At 46.0% G+C, this 18,384-nt stretch overlaps 6 non-coding genes across 6 annotated transcripts; 2 read left to right on the plus strand and 4 right to left on the minus strand.

The window, feature by feature from the left end:
- Positions 1–1,158: 1,158 nt before the first annotated feature.
- On the minus strand, positions 1,159–1,240 carry trnas-cga (transfer RNA serine (anticodon CGA)). Its single transcript has one exon. It is a non-coding gene; the product is annotated as a tRNA-Ser (tRNA).
- Positions 1,241–3,913: 2,673 nt separating this feature from the next.
- trnas-gcu (transfer RNA serine (anticodon GCU)) lies at positions 3,914–3,995 on the minus strand. The gene has a single exon. It is a non-coding gene; the product is annotated as a tRNA-Ser (tRNA).
- An 8,836-nt stretch (positions 3,996–12,831) lies between these two features.
- LOC138234891 (U5 spliceosomal RNA) lies at positions 12,832–12,948 on the plus strand. Its single transcript, XR_011187966.1, has one exon. It is a non-coding gene; the product is annotated as a U5 spliceosomal RNA (small nuclear RNA).
- A 391-nt stretch (positions 12,949–13,339) lies between these two features.
- Positions 13,340–13,454, plus strand: LOC138234892 (U5 spliceosomal RNA). Its single transcript, XR_011187967.1, has one exon. It is a non-coding gene; the product is annotated as a U5 spliceosomal RNA (small nuclear RNA).
- Positions 13,455–14,213: 759 nt separating this feature from the next.
- Positions 14,214–14,355, minus strand: LOC138234859 (U4 spliceosomal RNA). The gene has a single exon (XR_011187934.1). It is a non-coding gene; the product is annotated as a U4 spliceosomal RNA (small nuclear RNA).
- A 230-nt stretch (positions 14,356–14,585) lies between these two features.
- LOC138234887 (U5 spliceosomal RNA) lies at positions 14,586–14,702 on the minus strand. The gene has a single exon (XR_011187962.1). It is a non-coding gene; the product is annotated as a U5 spliceosomal RNA (small nuclear RNA).
- Between the last annotated feature and the right edge of the window lie 3,682 nt (positions 14,703–18,384).

The following is an 18,384-nucleotide window of genomic DNA, read 5'->3' on the forward strand; positions in this document are numbered from 1 at the left end:
GCTTTGTTTTTCCCTGTAGCTCACCCTCATCCGGGTACTGACCTGGCTCACACCTGCTTAGCTTCAGTGGGTTTTCAGTTGCGAGTTGCAAGGGGATGCAAGTGATGGAGCAGCTAGCTGCAAAAGCCACTGCATTGGCGGGGAATCAAAGCCGAGCCTCCCGCGTGGCAGGCGAGAATTCTACCACTGAACCACCAATGCTCAGAACCCGGGCCTTCAAAAAAGACGCTTTTTTGGTGCTCTGTGCAAAAAGCGTCGACATCTGCTTCCAGCTGTAAAATGCCATTCGCGGACGCTGAAGAACTTATTTGCAAGGGAGCGGGTACAAGCAATTTGGCATTTTAAAACCACCAGGAACACCGAACAGGCGCGCTTCTTTGCTTGCGCCGAAACACAACGACAGGAGGTGGACAACGTAGTCGGCAGGATTCGAACCTCTTTCTGTCTATTATATACTAAATGTTCTCGTATGTCTCTTGTTTGTATAGAACTGAATGTCCCTGACAATGTACTGTTAGTTTTAATTGAAGAACGGCATTTGTGTTCAAATATATCAGACAAGTTTACGTAACTGCTCATGCGACACTCAGTTGTAATTAGTCAAGAAATAAAGTCGAACAACAGCTGCGGGTTTGATTCTGAACGTATCAGATTGCAGCACCTTTTACTTCCATTGACAAATGATAGAGATTCGAAGAGAGATCCTTCAGACCAGCAAGCAAACCCACGGCTATTTCGGTTTTCTATCTAGGCAACGTTGGTGTCTGCAATAGCATACATGAAAGCGTGATGCAATTTCTGTGGCTAAATTTGTTGCACGTCATGCACAGTAAGAGTGTTTCTAACACCAAATAAAAAGTCAACAATTAGCGATCACGCCTTCTCCTCAGTTAACCCACTGAAACCCTTGCTGTTAACAGTTCTTTAATGCATGCTTTACGAGCACCTACATATTGTGTCGGTTCTTTCAGTTTTATTCATTAGGTTTTCAAAGGCATAAGTAGAACACCAGAGGTGCGAACGCAAGATGTGTGGTTATCTGAAGAACTCATTTCCATGGCAGCGGGGCCAAGCTATTTAGTGTTTTTATAGTACCAGGGAAGGAGAAGCGGCACTTCACCTTTGCCGCGCAGGCACAAGGAGACGTGCGGCAGACGCCATAGTCGGCAAGATTTGAACCTGCATGGGGAGTCCCCAACGGATTTCGAGTCCATCGCCTTAACCACTCGGCCACGACTACAGCGAGTTCACCATCGCCGCATTCCTCCTTTAATCTAACACGGAGTGCGACGTGGCTGCGGAAACCTTTTCAAAGTCGCTCTCCGTTAAAAAAAAATAATACCTTTGACAAAATACGTGCCGGCAGACAGACACGCCTCAGAGGGTTTAAGGCTGGCTTCATGTCGGAATGATAAAGTCTCCCCGTCCGGACATGAAAATGCCACTTTGTTACACACAAAAAAAGAATCAACAACAGAGAAATGCCCACAAGCATTTGAAAAGCCGCACCACGTCGCACTTGAAATAGCTCTTACATTAGTGGTAGACGCAGGAATCGCATTTTTATTTACGCTCTTACCAACGCGATGGAAAGCAAAACAAAGCAAAGCAGAGCAAAACAAAACGAACAAACGAAAACCCTGCACATAACGCCGTTACGTGCCCAAGTGGTATTGTACGTCATCCTAGCACTGCACCCCGGGGCGTACGGTACATGGGAACGAGCACACGCCACGAATCGTCTCGAATCACTCCCTACAGCTGTAAGGCGCCTTGAAGCGTGCACCCCCAACATTCTTCTTTGCGCATCTGTGAAAGGTAAACTCTTGAGCAAACTCTGAACCAGCTCTAAGGAAACTAATCCGATTAGACGTAACTTTGACTCATCTTTTTACGCTCAGTGCTGGATTGCTCAAACTCCAGCTAGGGTTAGGGTTAGCATTACCACGCTACTTAGACACTTTGTTTACGCTCAGTGCTGGATTTTGGGAACTTCAGGACGAGTGGGAATTTTCTCCTATCTGTCCATTCTGTTTTGTTTTGGAGACTCTTGGCTGCCTATGTTGTACAGTGCAGCGTGAAGGAAACATTTTCCAAAACTGTGTCAGCTCAAGAGTTGTAAGAAAACCTCTCCAGCTGCTAAAACTCTCTTCATTTTTGTCATTTAATGTGACACTCGATGTATAACTGGAGCCTCACATATGCAAATGGTGCGGCTCCAGTTCGACACCCAGTTCGACACCACTTTACAGTATATGACAAAAGCATGGCAAACTGTGCCGGACCAGCAGATAACTTCCGCTTATTTTGACCATATTAAACATTGGAAATCTTCCCACTTGCATTTGTGACACTTGATTTTGGCTCCACCTAAGAAACTCTTAAATCTTCTAACACTTTTCTCTTCTCCCGCAACACACTTGTCTGTCGGCACTATGTGGAAGCGTTGCATGACAACCCATCTCACCACGGAAAGGAACCTAACAGCTTTGGTAAGAGAGTAGAATTACCTGAAGAACTGCTTTCCATGGAAGCAGGACCAAGCGATGTAGCATTTTTATAGTACCAGGAAAGGAGAAGCGGCACTTCGCCTTTGCCACACAGGCACAAGGCGACGTGCAGCAGACGCCGTAGTCAGCAGGATTCGAACCTGAGCGGGGAGTCCTCAATGGATTTCAAGTCCATCGCCTTAACTACTCGGCCACAACTACAGTGAGCTCGCCGCTGCCGCATTCCTCCTCCGGAGTGCGAGGTGTCTGCGGAAACCTTTTTAAAGTCGCTCTCTGTAAAAAAAAAATTCCTTTCACAAGATACATGCCGGCAGATAGACACGCCTCAGAGGGTTTAAGGCTGGCTTCACGTTCAAATGATAAAGTCTCACCGTCCTTGTTTATTTCCAGATGGCATAGAGCAGTGAAGCAGTGAAGTAGTGCAAAACACTGGATCATTATATTATTAGAATCTATTCTACTTAAATTATTACATTATACTCAATTTGAGTTCATTTTAAAAAGTAAAAGGTAATGAAAGGAATGCATTTTCATAAGAAAGATAATACCGATATGCATGTGATAATCTGACTGTCTCAGGGGCCCATTCCTCATTCTCAAGACACATGTATGCAGTACGTACACCATGAATTGAAGGTCAGACAGAAAAAAAACATCAACAAACCACAAATGTGGACAAGGATTTTACAAGCTGCACCACACTGCACTTTCAAAAGCATTTACATTCGTGTTAGACGCAGGAATTGTCCTTGTTTTGCGCGCTTACGAACGCCATACAAATAAAATAGGTCTACAGGTCTGAAACCTGCTCCACGGAAAACAGTTCTGTTGCGCTTTTGATCAAAGGGAGATTCTCTGTTCTTACTTTTTCATGACATAACACCCAAAGGGGCTTCTTTGGAGCTGGATTCCAACCAGCATCCTAAAGTTTCTTGGTCGTATCCTTTACAGTCCTCTGTTCGGTCGACATGGAACAGAAGGGGGCAGCTTTCCTCACACATACAGTGCAGTTCTGCATCAGACCTCTAACTCGTTTCCTTAGCTTGGATTTAAGCCACGAAGCAGGCTTCTACTGTATAAACGTCTAGAGGAATCACAAACTATTTGAGAGGCCATCATCCCAGGGGGAACTGACAAAGTCTATCCCTAAACACCTAGCGCAGTCTCTCGAGAGACTGTCAAAAATCGCTTTCTCCGTTTGTGCTGCAAGTAAGTGAAAATGCGGTCTCAACCCAGAGCCACTTGGCAGCAGCGGCACGTAAATACTGTTACTGCCACTGCTCGATACCGACGTTAGCCTACTATACCATGTTCAGCCACCGCTAGAAAATGTACAGCTCTAGTACTGGAGCAAACAGAAGGAGGGCCAACATCTAACAGGCACACGTGTCAGACATAGAGAGCGCCGAGGATGGGATTCGAACCCATGCGTGCAGAGCACAATGGATTAGCAGTCCATCGCCTTAACCACTCGGCCACCTCGTCAATGAAACTGGGCTGTCCAGACACGGGTTGGCACGCTCCAGATGATCTTTTTCTTTTTTTTCCCTCGTACTCGAGGGTCCTTTTCCTGTTCCACATGCGATTTCAACATTTTCCTTGGGAGATGTCAAGCCAGCAAGCCACTGCTGTGGTTCAGTGGCCAGTGTGGAGTTCAGTGGCCCTGTTGTACACAGAAAGCACATTGAGCTCCTTGGACATGAAAAGTTCCAGATAAAAGCCATTTGTCATCCTTTCTCTTGGTGTCGATGTTGCTATTGTATGTAAAGGTGGCAACTTGCTCAGCGAGCAGGCGGAGCACACACCGAATGCAGATGTGTCTGAGTGGTGTGTCCAAGTGGCTGCAAAAAAACAGTACTCCTGGGGCGCCGTGGCTTAGTTGGTTAAAGCGCCTGTCTAGTAAACAAGAAATCCTGGGTCCGAATCCCAGCGGTGCCTTTTTTTGTGCTGTGTTCTCGAACAGAACTGGTCATTATGGACAACCGCATACGCCTAGACTTAATTAAATGCAAGTATTCATTTCCTGTCTTGAACGACTTGTTTTTCTTAAAATGGATGCAACTTGCAAAACATGAAATACAAACCTCGCTAATCAGCGCTCGCGGCTGGCAAAAAAAAAAGAAGTCAGCAATGTTTTTTTTCTTTAACCTTAACCCTGCTAATGGAGAAGAGTTAAACGACCGAGTCTATGCAGCTTAAACGGTGCTCACGTCGGGTTCTTAGCTGAAAGGGTGATAAATCCCGCTCACCCCAGTCCTTAATCTTTTAAAAGGATACAAAATTGAACCTAGTCGCCACATCACATACATCCTGTTCAACGATAAAAAGGTGACATCTATCCTCGATCCAGAGTAAATCCCACGTTGAGGGCATATTTTTTTCCACTTTACCATGAGTCGGGCTCGGCTGCACAGAGGCGAGAGCAGAGCAATGAGGTCACGGGGACAGGAGAGCCACACGCTGGCGGTTTAAACACGCGGAAGAAAACTGAGGGATCCACAGTATGTGGACCCTCCGTGCGCCATCAGTCCGCACTCCGGACTCTGAATCCTGCCATCCGAGTTAAGATCTCGGCGGAACCTGAGGCGCAGTTCTTTCTTAAAACGTAATCTGGTGAGCATTTCTAGAATCGTACTTGTATAGATGCAGCCTTTAATGTGTTGCTAGGTTAAAATTGATGACTTCTTGAACTTCAGTAGGCAACTGCCCTCTTGATTTTGGATTTAATTTCTTTATTACAGGGGCGCTTTTATGAAGACCGAGTCATGTTCAGGTACTTTGCTTGATGGAGGAAGCATATTTCGGACTCTGTGATCTGCTCACCTGGAAAGGTCTGCTGTACTACTACAAGAGAGAAGTAGAGTCTGGAAGAATGGACAATTTTATGATGCTTTGGAAGATAATGTTTTTTTTTTCTTTGAAATTGAAATGAATCAGAATATCAGTGCAAAAGACAAACTCTTGGTTTGGTTTAAAGAGATATGGTTTTAAAACAGACAAAATGTAGAAAACAGGTGTTTCTCACTTTTGGAAGAGAATGGACCGGGGGTAATATTTTACAAGTTATATAATAGTAAAATATTATATAATAGGGGTAATAGTCGCGAGGGGCTTCAGCTTTTTCGTGCTTAATATGGTGCGCTGTGGCCACGGCAGATATGGGATCTATAAAAGCCGAAAATTCTCCGATCATTGCCTGACACAGCTCCTCAAAGCTATTACAGACCTCAGGTCCTTGTCTAGACATCCACTCGTGGACCGCTCGGCTGGTAGTTTTCCTTACTAACATAGCCTTTTCCTGTTCGGACGCTTCGGGCATAAACTGCAAAGTATATCTCAGCTCATCAATGTAGGTCTCCACATTATTCCCTGACACTGTCGGGTCAAACTTTTCTACATCTTTGGCTAACTGCCTCAGGGAGTGGAGGTTAATTTTTACAGTTTCTCCGTGGGCAGGGAGACGGCCGTGATCAGGAGCAGGGGGTCTATGCCTGAATTGAATCGCCCTTGCGTCTCGCGCAGGACTCGGCGATCTCCCCCATGCCGATCCGACCACAGACCCTGGCCGGGAGAAACCTCCTGGGTGAGCGCTCCGGGTTGCTAGGTGGGCTGGCATGTAAGTGGGATCTAGCCTGTTTTGCTTCCAGTACGGCAGCATCTAACTCCTTTTGCCTTTCCTGGCTGAGCTCATTTAAACTCTCAATTTCTTTTTCTTTTTCTTTCAAGCTCGCTTCTAGGTCTCTCCTAGCTACCTCAGCCGCAGTTTCTCTAGCAGACAGGTCATCTAATTTACCTAAAACTTCCCTGAGTCTGTCTTCACTTTCCTCACTTTTCACTCTCTTTTCTCTGATTATATCCAACAACTCAACTCGCTCCGCCTTATATCTTTCTAGCTTTCCCTGAAGCGTTTGAAACTTTGTCAGCTCGGACAAAGACAGTTCCAGCTGTTTAGCTAGATTTAAGGCGAAACTAGATAGGACCTGAACTGCGTTCACAGACCCTCCTGTGTTAAGCTGGTTCGCTACCTTAGCTACTAAATCTACTTGCAGCTTCTCAATATCATCAAAGTTCAACTTTTCGATACCGCTCCAGTAACCAGGATTGTCGTCGCTAGAAATAGTACTTATAAGCGACTCCACTTCAGACATTTTAGCAGCCATTGTCATTACGTCAGAGAAACTTTAAGAGTATTACTTTTTTTCCTTTTACCAAAATACAGTATGGAATCTAAACACCCGAGCAGATGGATTTCCAATCAGCACACGTTACACTAAACGCTAGAAAACAGGGGGATTTCTTTACGCAGTTATCAGCACACCCGGTATTCGCGTATAAAAGCCACGGTGCTGTGCTGAACTTGAACTCACAGCAACATCAGTTATTCTGTGCGATTGAGTCTCATTTCATTCTAAACTCACCCACCCAGGGACGCCATTAAATGTAGTGGTTTGATGGGTTTACTGAGACACTTATTAATTGTAGCAGTAATCACGAGGTTGTTCGTTGGGGCTTTTAGAAAATCAATCGCCAGAACAACTAACAACGCACACACACGGGTTCAATACACGAGATACATTTATTAATATAAATTGTGCACCAAACATATACTAGTCTGCCTGGATACGAGCGGCAGACCTTACTGTGAGGGTTATCAATATACAAGATATATAATCTCGAAGAGATGCAAACACAAAGAGATACACAACAGAGAATATATGTCAATATATATCGTTCGGTTACCAAATCGCTAATCAGTGTTATTACCCATTGTTACTCTAAACTCGGAAGTAAATACATTACTCATGAATTAAATTGATAACAACTTGTGTTGAGGTACAATTGAATTCTCGAGACGCAATGTAGAACATGGGGTTAACTTATCCACTGTGTATGGATTTGGAATTTCCCGGCACGAACACCAAACCAGCTGACAAGCTCTGTTGCAGCCTCTGTTCCAGCGGTTGTCCAATGGGCGTTGTGTCGGCGTCCTCTGGCTACCAGCCAACCAGTCAAGGTGCAGCTCGGAGTAGGACGGGCGGAGGAATCTGACTGCGGCGCGCAGGGCAGTCGTTGCTCCGAGGGGATCTACCAGCAGTCCGGCTGGCTAGTAGAAAGTCTCTATGCACAGAGTGTGACCGCGAGTCCTCACAAGTCACTCTTTTGCCTGGGAAGAAACTGGTTCGTTCCCGGTCCAGCGCTGCTTCTGAATAAGCTATTCAGGTTGTCGACGAGGGTCCAACTGTAGGCTGCCGTTGATCAAACGGAGCATTCACGTTAGTAGAATTCTGAGTACGTACGGGATGCTTGGCCTCGCGCTTAGAACAAAGTCCAAGTCCCTATGCAGACAACAGCAGTTGTCACGTGATTGTCTCTGAGGATGCGCGAAAATGGCCAAGGAGAGCCCCGATCTGAGCTTGCGCTCCCTTTTTGACCAAGACACAGATGTGTGCTGATTGGTTGAGAGTTTGGCGGGCATTGGAGACCCACGTGGTATTACCACGCCCTGCCAGTCCCTGATTGGTTGGTCAAGGTGAGATATAAGTCACTTACTCTTGACACTTAAGAATGCAGTCCAGATGTCCATTCAGCACTCCCTAGACAGATAGGCGCCAATGGATGACCATTGATCATGATAGCCAGGCTTAGCTAAGTGCATCCCTGTCTGGGAGCTGTTCCCTATCAAAAGAAAACAACTTAAATCAGTCTGCATGAATACTTTCTCTGTGGCTGCACCACAGAGATGGGGGGTGAGATGGGGCTTCATTTAGGACAGCATACCAACGCTTAATTCTGTCTTATTAACAAGCATTGCCGCTACACTTGTATCCCAACTTTTGCAACTCGCAACTGAAAACCCACTGAAGCTAAGCAGGTGTGAGCCAGGTCAGTACCAGGATGAGGGTGAGCTACAGGGAAAAACAAAGCTTCCAGCTGGAAGTGGTGTTAATGGGCGCTCACTCTGAGGTCTGTACGGGTCCCAATGTCCCAATATAGTGACGGAGAAGCTGTGTTGGAAAAAGGGCGCTGTCTTTTGGATGAGATGTAAAACCGAGGTCATAGTGCTCTGTGGTCATTAAAAATGACCACCAAAACCTTTGACAAAAGCTCTTGGTAATTGATGGTCTTCAATAATGCTTCTCCTTTAGGTACATTTTAAATCAGCTGAAAAATGCTGTGAAATGGGGGGGCACTTCAGGCCAGTGTAGGATTTGGGTTACAAGAACTATGAAACTGCACGAGAAAGCCCGTACACTGAATTACACGGCTTTCTATTCAAAGGACAAAAGAAATTCCCTGAGCTTGATTTTTTTGCAGCACAGAGAGGACCACTGTTGTGAGGTCGGTTAGCTCAGTTGGTTAGATGGTGGTGCTAGTAACGCCAAGGTTGCGGGTTTGAGCCGCGTACGGGCCAGGTCCTTTTCTCCTCTCTTACCAAAGCTGTTAGGTTCCTTTCCGTGGTGAGATGGGTTGTCATGCAACGCTGCCACATAGCGCCGACAGACAAGAGTGTTGCGGGAGAAGAGAAATGTGTTTGAAGATTTAAGAGTGTCTTAGGTGCAGCCAAAATCAAGTGTCACAAATGCAAGTGGTTGGATTTCCATTGTTTAATATGGTAAAAATAAGCGGAAGTAATCTGCCGGTCCGGCACAGTCTGCCATGCTTTTGTCATTTACTGTAAAGTGGTATTGAACTGGGTGTCGAACTGGAGCCTCACCATTTGCATATGTGAGGCTCCAGTTATACATCGAGTGTCACATTAAATGACAAAAATGAAGAGAGTTAAAGCAGCTGGAGAGGTTTTCTTACAACTTTTGAGCTGACACAGTTTTGGAAAATGTTTCCTTCACGCTGCACTGTACAACATAGGCAGCCAAGAGTCTCCAAAACAAAACAGAATTGACAGATAGGAGAAAATTCCCACTCGTCCTGAAGTTCCCAAAATCAAGCACTGAGCGTAAACAAAGTGTCTAAGTAGCGTGGGAATGCTAACCCTAACCCTAGCGTAAAAAGATGAGTCAAAGTAACGTCTAATCGGATTAGTTTCCTTAGAGCTGGTTCAGAGTTTGCTGAAGAGTTTACCCAGTGGGCACTGATTCGTCGAATATACGTATATTCACGGCGAAAATACGGCTATACGTATATATACGTCGCCTCGACGTATAATCAAAGTCGAATTGCAACCGTAAAATCGACGACATTAATAAACGCATATATAACGTCGAAAACACATCTAACACAGTGCCTGAGGCTTTTTACTGTATGTATCGTGTGTGCCGCAACTAGGAGTATACGGCACTCTGCACAGTGTACGAAGTAAATTATTTTCGCAGTAATTAATTTACACGTGTATAATAAATATAGTAAATATAATAAATTAATTACTGCGAAAATTACTTCGTACACTGTGCAGAGTGCCGTATACTCCTAGGTAAGTTAGGTACATCTTTTTGCCCAAAACTGAAGGGGCGACATTCCTCCCTCCCCCCGTGATGCCAGGCCTGTCCCCATCCTATTCCATAATGTCATTATACTGTATATAATACCATACAACAGTGACCGATCCTTACTAACTGCATGCGTTAAAATTGCACATCAGCTCATAGCAGGGGGCACATAGCCGCGATGTATTATCAATGTTAAATTTCAACCATAATATCGACAACATTAATAAACGCATACGTTGAGAAAATATCGAACCCAGCATATTTTCCGGTTATATACCACAATGCATTGCTAGTATTCGTTGGTCACCATTTTGGACACGTTTTTCAAACGTAGAAGTATATCCGCAAATATCTCAGCAATCCTCTTTTGACGAGTAAGTATGAACAATAATAATACTATCTGAATACATACAGATCTTTCTTAATATTATTTTGATTAAAATAGTAAGTGAATAAGCAAAAAATGGCACATAAAAATAGTGGAGCTTTTTAAACGTCTGTACTTACTGCGCCCCATAAGAAATCGTTTGTCCCCATTCAAAAGAGATTGTGCGATGTCCTGCAGCGTTCGCAAAGCAAACCTTTGACAGTTTGAAAAGAGGAATTTATTCTGCTTCCTGTGCGTGCAGTAGTTACAAAGTTGAACGTCTTTACACGATCTGCTGCAGTTTTCAGTGGGCGGGCGTTGTCAAATGGCTTGGAAAAACGCACTGTGTTTCGGCTCGGCAAACATCGTGAGCAGTGTCCTGCATGTTTTCTGTGTATAGCTGTCTTTTAGCGCATACAGAATTCATTCGAAATGGGGAATGGTGTGAATGGGGAAGATGACACTAAATCGTTTTGCCGTTTCTCTATTCTTATTCTATGTTGTACTTTCAAACTTTGGGTACTCTTTAATTAGGACAGACTTTATTGCTCAACTTCTATGATGCAAGCCAAATTTTATACATTTATTTCAGCTTTGAGCTTAGTAAACCGTTCATTTTTTAGATTATACTAAAGAAGATATTAATCATCATTAATTTGGGAAGTAATATTATATAATTTTCTCCTAGCTGCGGTGCTGAAGTCCCGCCCTAAATCAGCAGAAAAAGAAATAAAGGAGCACGCAATGTGTTACTTGAAGAATGCATATGCAAGGCAGGGGGCCAGGAGATCTGGACACTGAAAATACTAGGTTTTTGGTTCTAACTGTTAGGACAATTACACAGGGTTTGCAAATAGTGGACAAAAATCGTCTTAACTTCCATTGTAATATTTTTTTTCTTGGAAATATAGAAGTTGTACATTTTAAAATGTATATTTGAATCAAAATGTGGTTTTGAGTTAGTGTGTTAATGTAATTAGTTTGTGTTTGCCGTTACTATACTGTATATTGCCATATTACCAGAATTTGTAGCTGAAGTTTAAGACTAGTTGTGTTTTTTATGATTATTGCCCATATGTTGATTGTTGATTGATTGTATACAATGTATAATTTGAAATACATATTTTTCAGGTGTGAATGTGTATTTTCAGAATAAATTTCTAAACCAAATCATTGGGTTGATTTACTAGTTTCTACACCTGTAAAACCTAACTTTGATGTATAATAGACCTCTACCCATATACGTATAATAGACCTCTAAAGTTATCCGTATAATAGACCTCTAACCATATACATATAATAGACCTCTAAAGTTATCCGTATAATAGACCTCTACCCATATACGTATAATAGACCTCTAAAGTTATCCGTATAATAGACCTCCAACCATATACATAGAATAGTCCTCTAAAGTTATCCGGAACTCCTACCATATATGTATAATAGTCCTCTAAATTTATCCGTATAATAGAACTCCAACCATTTACGTATAATGAACATCTAATCATAGACGTATAATTGACGTATAACAATAGACGTATATTAGAATTTCATTCTAGACGAATTGCAGACCACATTTAGACGTCTAAGGTATGCGTTTAATAGACGTATATTATACGTCTTTTGCCCACTGGGTTACGTCTCAACAGAAACGCTCTTTAGCTCTTTCAGTGTTATGCAGAGAACAGCGTCTGTCGAGATCACTTTTGAGTCAGCGCGAAACGCCGTGTGCTGTCAGTTTGATTTCATATTGCTCGTAGCGGCGCCCGGCTTTTGTCTGTCAAACGTTAGGTTGCGCTTCTTCATGCTGCATCGTCGACATGAGTGGAGCTTTTTAAACGTCTGTACTTACTGCGCCCCATAAGAAATCGTTTGTCCCCGTTCAAAAGAGATTTTGCGATGTCCTGCAGCGTTCGCAAAGCAAACCTTTGACAGTTTGAAAAGAGGAATTTATTCTGCTTCCTGTGCGTGCAGTAGTTACAAAGTTGAACGTCTTTACACGATCTGCTGCAGTTTTCAGTGGGCGGGCTTTGTCAGATGGCTTGGAAAAACGCACTGTGTTTCGGCTCGGGAAACATGAGCAGTGTCCTGCATGTTTTCTGTGTATAGCTGTCTTTTGACGCATACAGAATTCATTCGAAATCATTGATTTCTCCAATTATCAAGGGTCCCTTAAAGGATGAGTCAAAGTAACGTCTAATCGGATTAGTTTCCTTAGAGCTGGTTCAGAGTTTGCTCAAGAGTTTACCTTTCACAGATGTGCAAAGAAGAATGTTGGGGGTGCACGCTTCAAGGTGCCTTACAGTGCGTTGTTTCCGACACAGTGTGGCCGGGTGTTTTCCGAGTTATCGCACGGATTGGGCACGCCCACAAGCCGAGAGCCGCAGGCGATGAGCCCGGGGCTGAACGGGCCCCACTGGCTAGTTTGTAAGGCCAGGTGCATTGCCAACCACGACCGGCAGCGCAGAGGCTTTGAAGGCAGTCTGGGCTCCTGCAGCTGTACAGCCACGCACTCTGGTTTCTCTTCATTTCGTACAAATCTTTCGCCTTTTACTAAAGATTCCCGCGGAGAGAAGCATGAATGAGTTCCATGCAATATTTGTGCTTCTCTGCTTTCGGGTGGGGCGCAGCTGGGCTGGTCAAAGAGAGAAAACAAAAACGCTCGCAATCGGTCTTGTTATGGCGATTGTGGCCGTCTGCTCCGCGAGTCCTCGGTCTCCGGCCATCTGATTGGCGCTCTTTTCTTTGGGGGGTGGGAAGTGTCCGGCCGCAGGGGATCTTGGGACCTCGCTTTGCATAGCGGCTTCCCAGAGTGCGTCGTTTCCGGCACAGTGTGGCCGGGTGTTTTCCGAGTTATCGCACGGATTGGGCACGCTCGCAAGCCGTGAGCCGCAGGCGATGAGCCCGGAGCTGAACGGGCCCCACTGGCTCGTTTGTAAGGCCAGGTGTATTGCCAACCACGACCGGCAGGGCAGAGGCCTTGAAGGCGGCCTGGGCTCCTGCAGCTGTGCAGCCATGCACTCTGGTTTTTCTTCATCTCGTACAAATCTTTCGCCTTTTACTAAAAATTTCCATGGAGAGGAGCACGAATGAGTTCCCTGCAGTTTTTGTGCTTCTCTGCTTTCGGGTGGCGGGCAGCTGGGCTGGTCAAAGAGAGAAAACAAGCACGTTCGCAATCGCTCTTGTAATGGTGATTGTGGCCGTCTGCTCCGCGAGTCCTCGGTCTCCGGCCGTCTGATTGGCGCTCTTTTCTTTGGGGGGCGGGAAGTGTCCGGCCGCAGGGGATCTTGGGACCTCGCTTTTCATAGCGGCTTCCCAGAGTGCGTCGTTTCCGGCACAGTGTGGCCGGGTGTTTTCCGACTTATCGCACGGATTGGGCACGCTCGCAAGCTGAGAGCCGCAGGCGATGAGCCCCGAGCTGAACGGGCCCCACTGGCTCGTTTGTAAGATCTGCGGCAGATCGTGTAAAGACGTTCAACTTTGTAACTACTGCACGCACAGGAAGCAGAATAAATTCCTCTTTCAAACTGTCAAAGGTTTGCTTTGCGAACGCTGCAGGACATCGCACAATCTGTTTTGAACGGGGACAAACGATTTCTTATGAGGCGCAGTAAGTACAGACGTTTAAAAAGCTCCACTGATGCCGACGATGCAGCATGAAGAAGGGCAACCTAACGTTTGACAGACAAAAGCCGGGCGCCGCTACGAGCAATATGAAATCAAACTGACAGCACACGGCGTTTCGCGCTGACTCAAAAGTGATCTCGACAGACGCTGTTCTCTGCATAACGCTGAAAGAGCTAAAGAGTGTTTCTGTTGAGACGTAACAAGCTTGTTTCTTTCTACCATGATGTTACCATGACAAAATCTGTCTTTAAACACCTTGCTCAGTCTCTGACGAGACTGTCAAGAATTGCTTTCGCCGATTGTATTGCAAACCGGCGGAAGCGGGGTATTGGGAAAAGTTTTCAACTAGCAATAATCGCGCATCGGCTAAACCTCACAGGCTACGATACTGCCACTGCGCAAAGCTGACGGTTGCCAGGCAACCGCGTGGATCCTATGGAAATCGTTATCAATCGTCTCATGGCATGTCGTTGCTGTAACGCTTCATATTTGCGGCCGGACACTTCCCGCCCCCCAAAGAAAAGAGCACCAATCAGACAGGCGGAGACCGAGGACTCGCAGAGCAGACGGCCACAGTCGCAGTAATAAGAGTGATTGTGAGCGGTTTTGTTTTCTCTCTTTGACCAGCCCAGCTGCGCCCCACCCGAAGGCAGGAAAGCACAAAAATTGTATGGAACTCATTCATGCTCCTCTTCATGGAAATCTTTAGTAAAAGGCAAAAGATTTGTACGAGATGAAGAGAAACCAGAGTGCGTGGCTGGACAGCTGCAGGAGCCCAGGCTGCCTTCAAGGCCTCTGCCCTGCCGGTCGTGGTTGGCAATCCACCTGGCCTTACAAACGAGCCAGTGGGGCCCGTTCAGCTCCGGGCTCATCGCCTGCGGCTCTCGGCTTACCTGGCAGGGGAGATACCTTGATCAGCCTGTAGTTGGAGTAGTTGGATTGTTTTCTTGTTTTGTGGAAGCAGTGTTTGTTTTGCAGTTTGAGATGGCAACCTTTGGATCCCACAAGAATGCTGTACGTTTTGAGCTTTTGGATGACCTCTTCATGGATCGTATGCAGTTCAGCAGAAAAGTGTTACAGAAGGAACTTGGCTTTGAACCTCGGCACTTGGATTTCATCTTTGCTCTCCCAGGTCAGAAAGCATTTGAGGTTGTATTTGGTACCTATCCTCTGTTTGAACAATGCGTGGATGTGTTTGAGGCAAAAAGAGGGAAAGTTCCTGCACTTGAGAAGATCAACTTGCAGCCTCTGACACAGAGAGAGAGGAAAACGGTGCATGTTGTTATGTTCTCGGAACTGGCAAAGACGGAGGACATTCACACCTGGCTTAACCAGTACTGCACCGTCCACCATGGAACTGAGGTTAGAGATGTTGACGGTATAAAAACAGGAGCAAGGAAATTCGAGGTTCGCTTACTACCGGACAATGTAAATGGAGGCTTAAGGCACCTGCCCTCTACAATCCGGCTGGGCGCCTGCAATGGCTATGTTTTTTATGTGGGACAACCAAAGGTGTGTCGGCGCTGTGGTGCTGTGGGACACCTGGCATCTTCCTGCACTGTGAAATGCTGCAAGACCTGTGGCAAACAGGGACATTTAGCCTCTGACTGTTCAATGCTGCCAAAGTGCAATTTATGTGGCTCGGAAGGACACGTTTTTAAGAACTGCCCTCACGCCTACGCCAATAAACTCAAAATGAGAAAGGATGAGGCAGTGCTTGTTTCAGCCAAACCGGCCCGAAAAGCCAAAGCAAACAACAAGTCAAACAAAGAACCCTTGTTGGACAAAGAGTCTCAGCCTCCAGCCAGGATCAGTCCTGCTGTGGCTCCGGGGCCGGTGGAAGAGAAATCCACTACGCTCCCACAACCGCAGACTGCACCAGACAAGCACGAGGGTTTGAAAACCCCTGAGAACAGCGAGGACCCCTCCCCCACTCCTGCTCCTCAGAACGAGGGCCAGTGTGGGGCCCCCCGGTGGAGCGGGTCCAGCGACGATACCCAGGATTCAGCGGAGCTGCTTTTCTCAGACTCTGCAAGTGCTACAGATGCCCTCCTCTCCTCCATCCAGTCCATCACGGAGGATCTGCAACAGCTGGTGGGTGAGGGGGAAGAGGAGACTGGTGCATCGGCTGCACCCCTTTCCCCTCAGTGCTCCCAGGAGCTGGACTTGAGGAAAAGGAAAAATGACTCTGTTTTCTCCCCGAGCGAGGAGGAAGGAGAGAATGGCGATGGGGACAGCTGGAACCCCTCCACCCCTCCCTCTACCCCCTTCCTTGAAATGGACTCTGTGAATGCTTTTACTGCTGCCACCCTGATGAAGGCTCATTCAGAGGATGGCTGGCAGGAAATTGGTAAGAAGAAAAAGAAAAAGAAGAAGGTAACAGGTGAGACTGAAGAGAAATGTGTTTTGTAAAGACTGGTTCCACTTTCTTATGTAATATGGCTCTAAACATAATTTCTCTTAACACCAGAGGTATCAATGACGGAGTTAAATGTCAGTGTGTCTTTGATTACCTCCAGCAGAGAGAGGGAGATGTGTTGATGTTGCAGGAGTGTGCTTTAGCCTATCAAGAGAGGTATAAAAGCTTTGAAGATAGGTGGGATAAAGGGCCTTCTGTTTGGTCAGGGGACAATAACAACAGAGCCTCTGGCGTGGCCATTCTTTTCAAAGGATGGGCTTTCAAATTGAAAAGTATTCAGAGGGTCATAGATGGCAGGTTGCTGTGTGTGGATGTGGAATGGGGGACCGTTAACCTGCGGCTAATCAATGTGTATTGTCCTACTGACGTGGGAGGAAGGGTGGAGCTACTCAAGGCACTCTCTCCCCTATTGTTAAGTAGCACAGACGTGATAGTGGGAGGGGATTTTAATTGTATCTTAGAGCACACAGACAGGCAGTCTAGCTCTCCGATAAAATTGGATTCCAGCTCACTGGCCCTGCAAAACTTAGTTCAAGACTTTAAACTCTCAGACACATATAGATGTATATATCCCACAACAGCAGGATATGCATGGTCAGGGAGGAATAGCAGCTCCAGAATTGACTATTGCTTTGTCTCAGAGAGAGTGAAAGTTGTTGGGGTCACTCTTCAGCCTGTCTTCTTCTCAGATCTTCAGGCTTTAGGGTGTAGAGTGGAACTCCAGGGCGGGACTGTCTTTGGCCCAGGCCTCTGGAAACTCAACACAAAGCTGCTAGAGAACGAGGGGGTAGTATCCCGCTACAAGGAGAAACTATCACAGTGGCTGTCCTTGCAGTGTCTGTACGGGTCAGTAGGAGAGTGGTGGGAGGAGGTGAAGATGAGGACAAAGGCCTTTTTCATGGCTGAGGGAAGGAAGGCTGCTGCCAGACGGAGAGGAGTGCTAGCCAGGAAACAGAGGCAGCTGCAGCGTCTCTACACGATGCTGCACAGTGGCTTCGATGTGCTCGAGGATATCACCCTTTTAAAAAAGGACATCCGGAGCATAGCCGAAGAAAGTAGTCGAGGAGTGCTGTTAAGAGGCAGAGTGCAGTTCTTGGAAGAAAATGAGAAGTGTACTCGCTTCTTTTTCAGGAAAGTGGTAGGCTCCAAGTCTGTCATGGAAAGTGTAGTTGATGAGGAGGGACGAGAGAGAACAGAGCCGAGTGCTATCCTCTCCTGCACCAAGGCCTTCTACTCAAGACTGTACAGCTCTACAGAGGTAAAGGATGAAGAAATTCATTTTTTTACCTCAAAGCTAGAAAACGTTTTGAGTGAAGAAGATAGGGAAGTACTTGAGAGGGATTTGACAGTAGAAGAGCTGAGACAGGCTATGGAGAGCTTACAGAAGGGGAAAACTCCAGGTGCTGACGGGCTCCCTAAAGAATTTTATTGCACCTTTTGGGATCTGCTTCAGGATCCGCTACTGGTCCTATTCGAGGAAAGATATAAGACAGAATTGCTGCCTGACTCCTTAAGAGAAGGCACTATCTCTCTCTTGTTTAAGAAAGGAGCAAAAAATGACATAAAGAACTGGAGACCCCTCAGCCTGTTAGGCGTGGACACTAAGATCCTGTCCAAAGCCCTTTTCCTGCACCTACAAAATGTAGTGGCCTCACTGGTAGGGAAAGAACAGACTTGTGGGATAGCAGGACGCCTGATGAGCGACAACCTGGCCTTGTTGAGGGATGTCTGTCTGTACTCTGAGGATCGCTCCCTCCCTCTTTGCATTTTAGGTGTAGACCTAGAAAAGGCCTTTGACCGCCTAAACCGGCAGTACTTAACATCGGGACTTGAGCACATGAAGTTTGGCCCCATCATGAGAAAGTGGATTAACCTGCTGTACACAGGTAGCAACAGCAGAGTCATGGTTAATGGCAATAGATCACGCCCCTTTGAAGTCTGTTCAGGGGTGAGGCAGGGCTGCCCATTATCCCCCTTGTTATGCGTTTTGGCTATGGAGCCCTTAGCCTGTGCCTT

This window comes from Lepisosteus oculatus, unplaced genomic scaffold, assembly GCF_040954835.1.
Source record: "Lepisosteus oculatus isolate fLepOcu1 unplaced genomic scaffold, fLepOcu1.hap2 HAP2_SCAFFOLD_76, whole genome shotgun sequence".
NCBI lineage: Eukaryota > Metazoa > Chordata > Actinopteri > Semionotiformes > Lepisosteidae > Lepisosteus > Lepisosteus oculatus.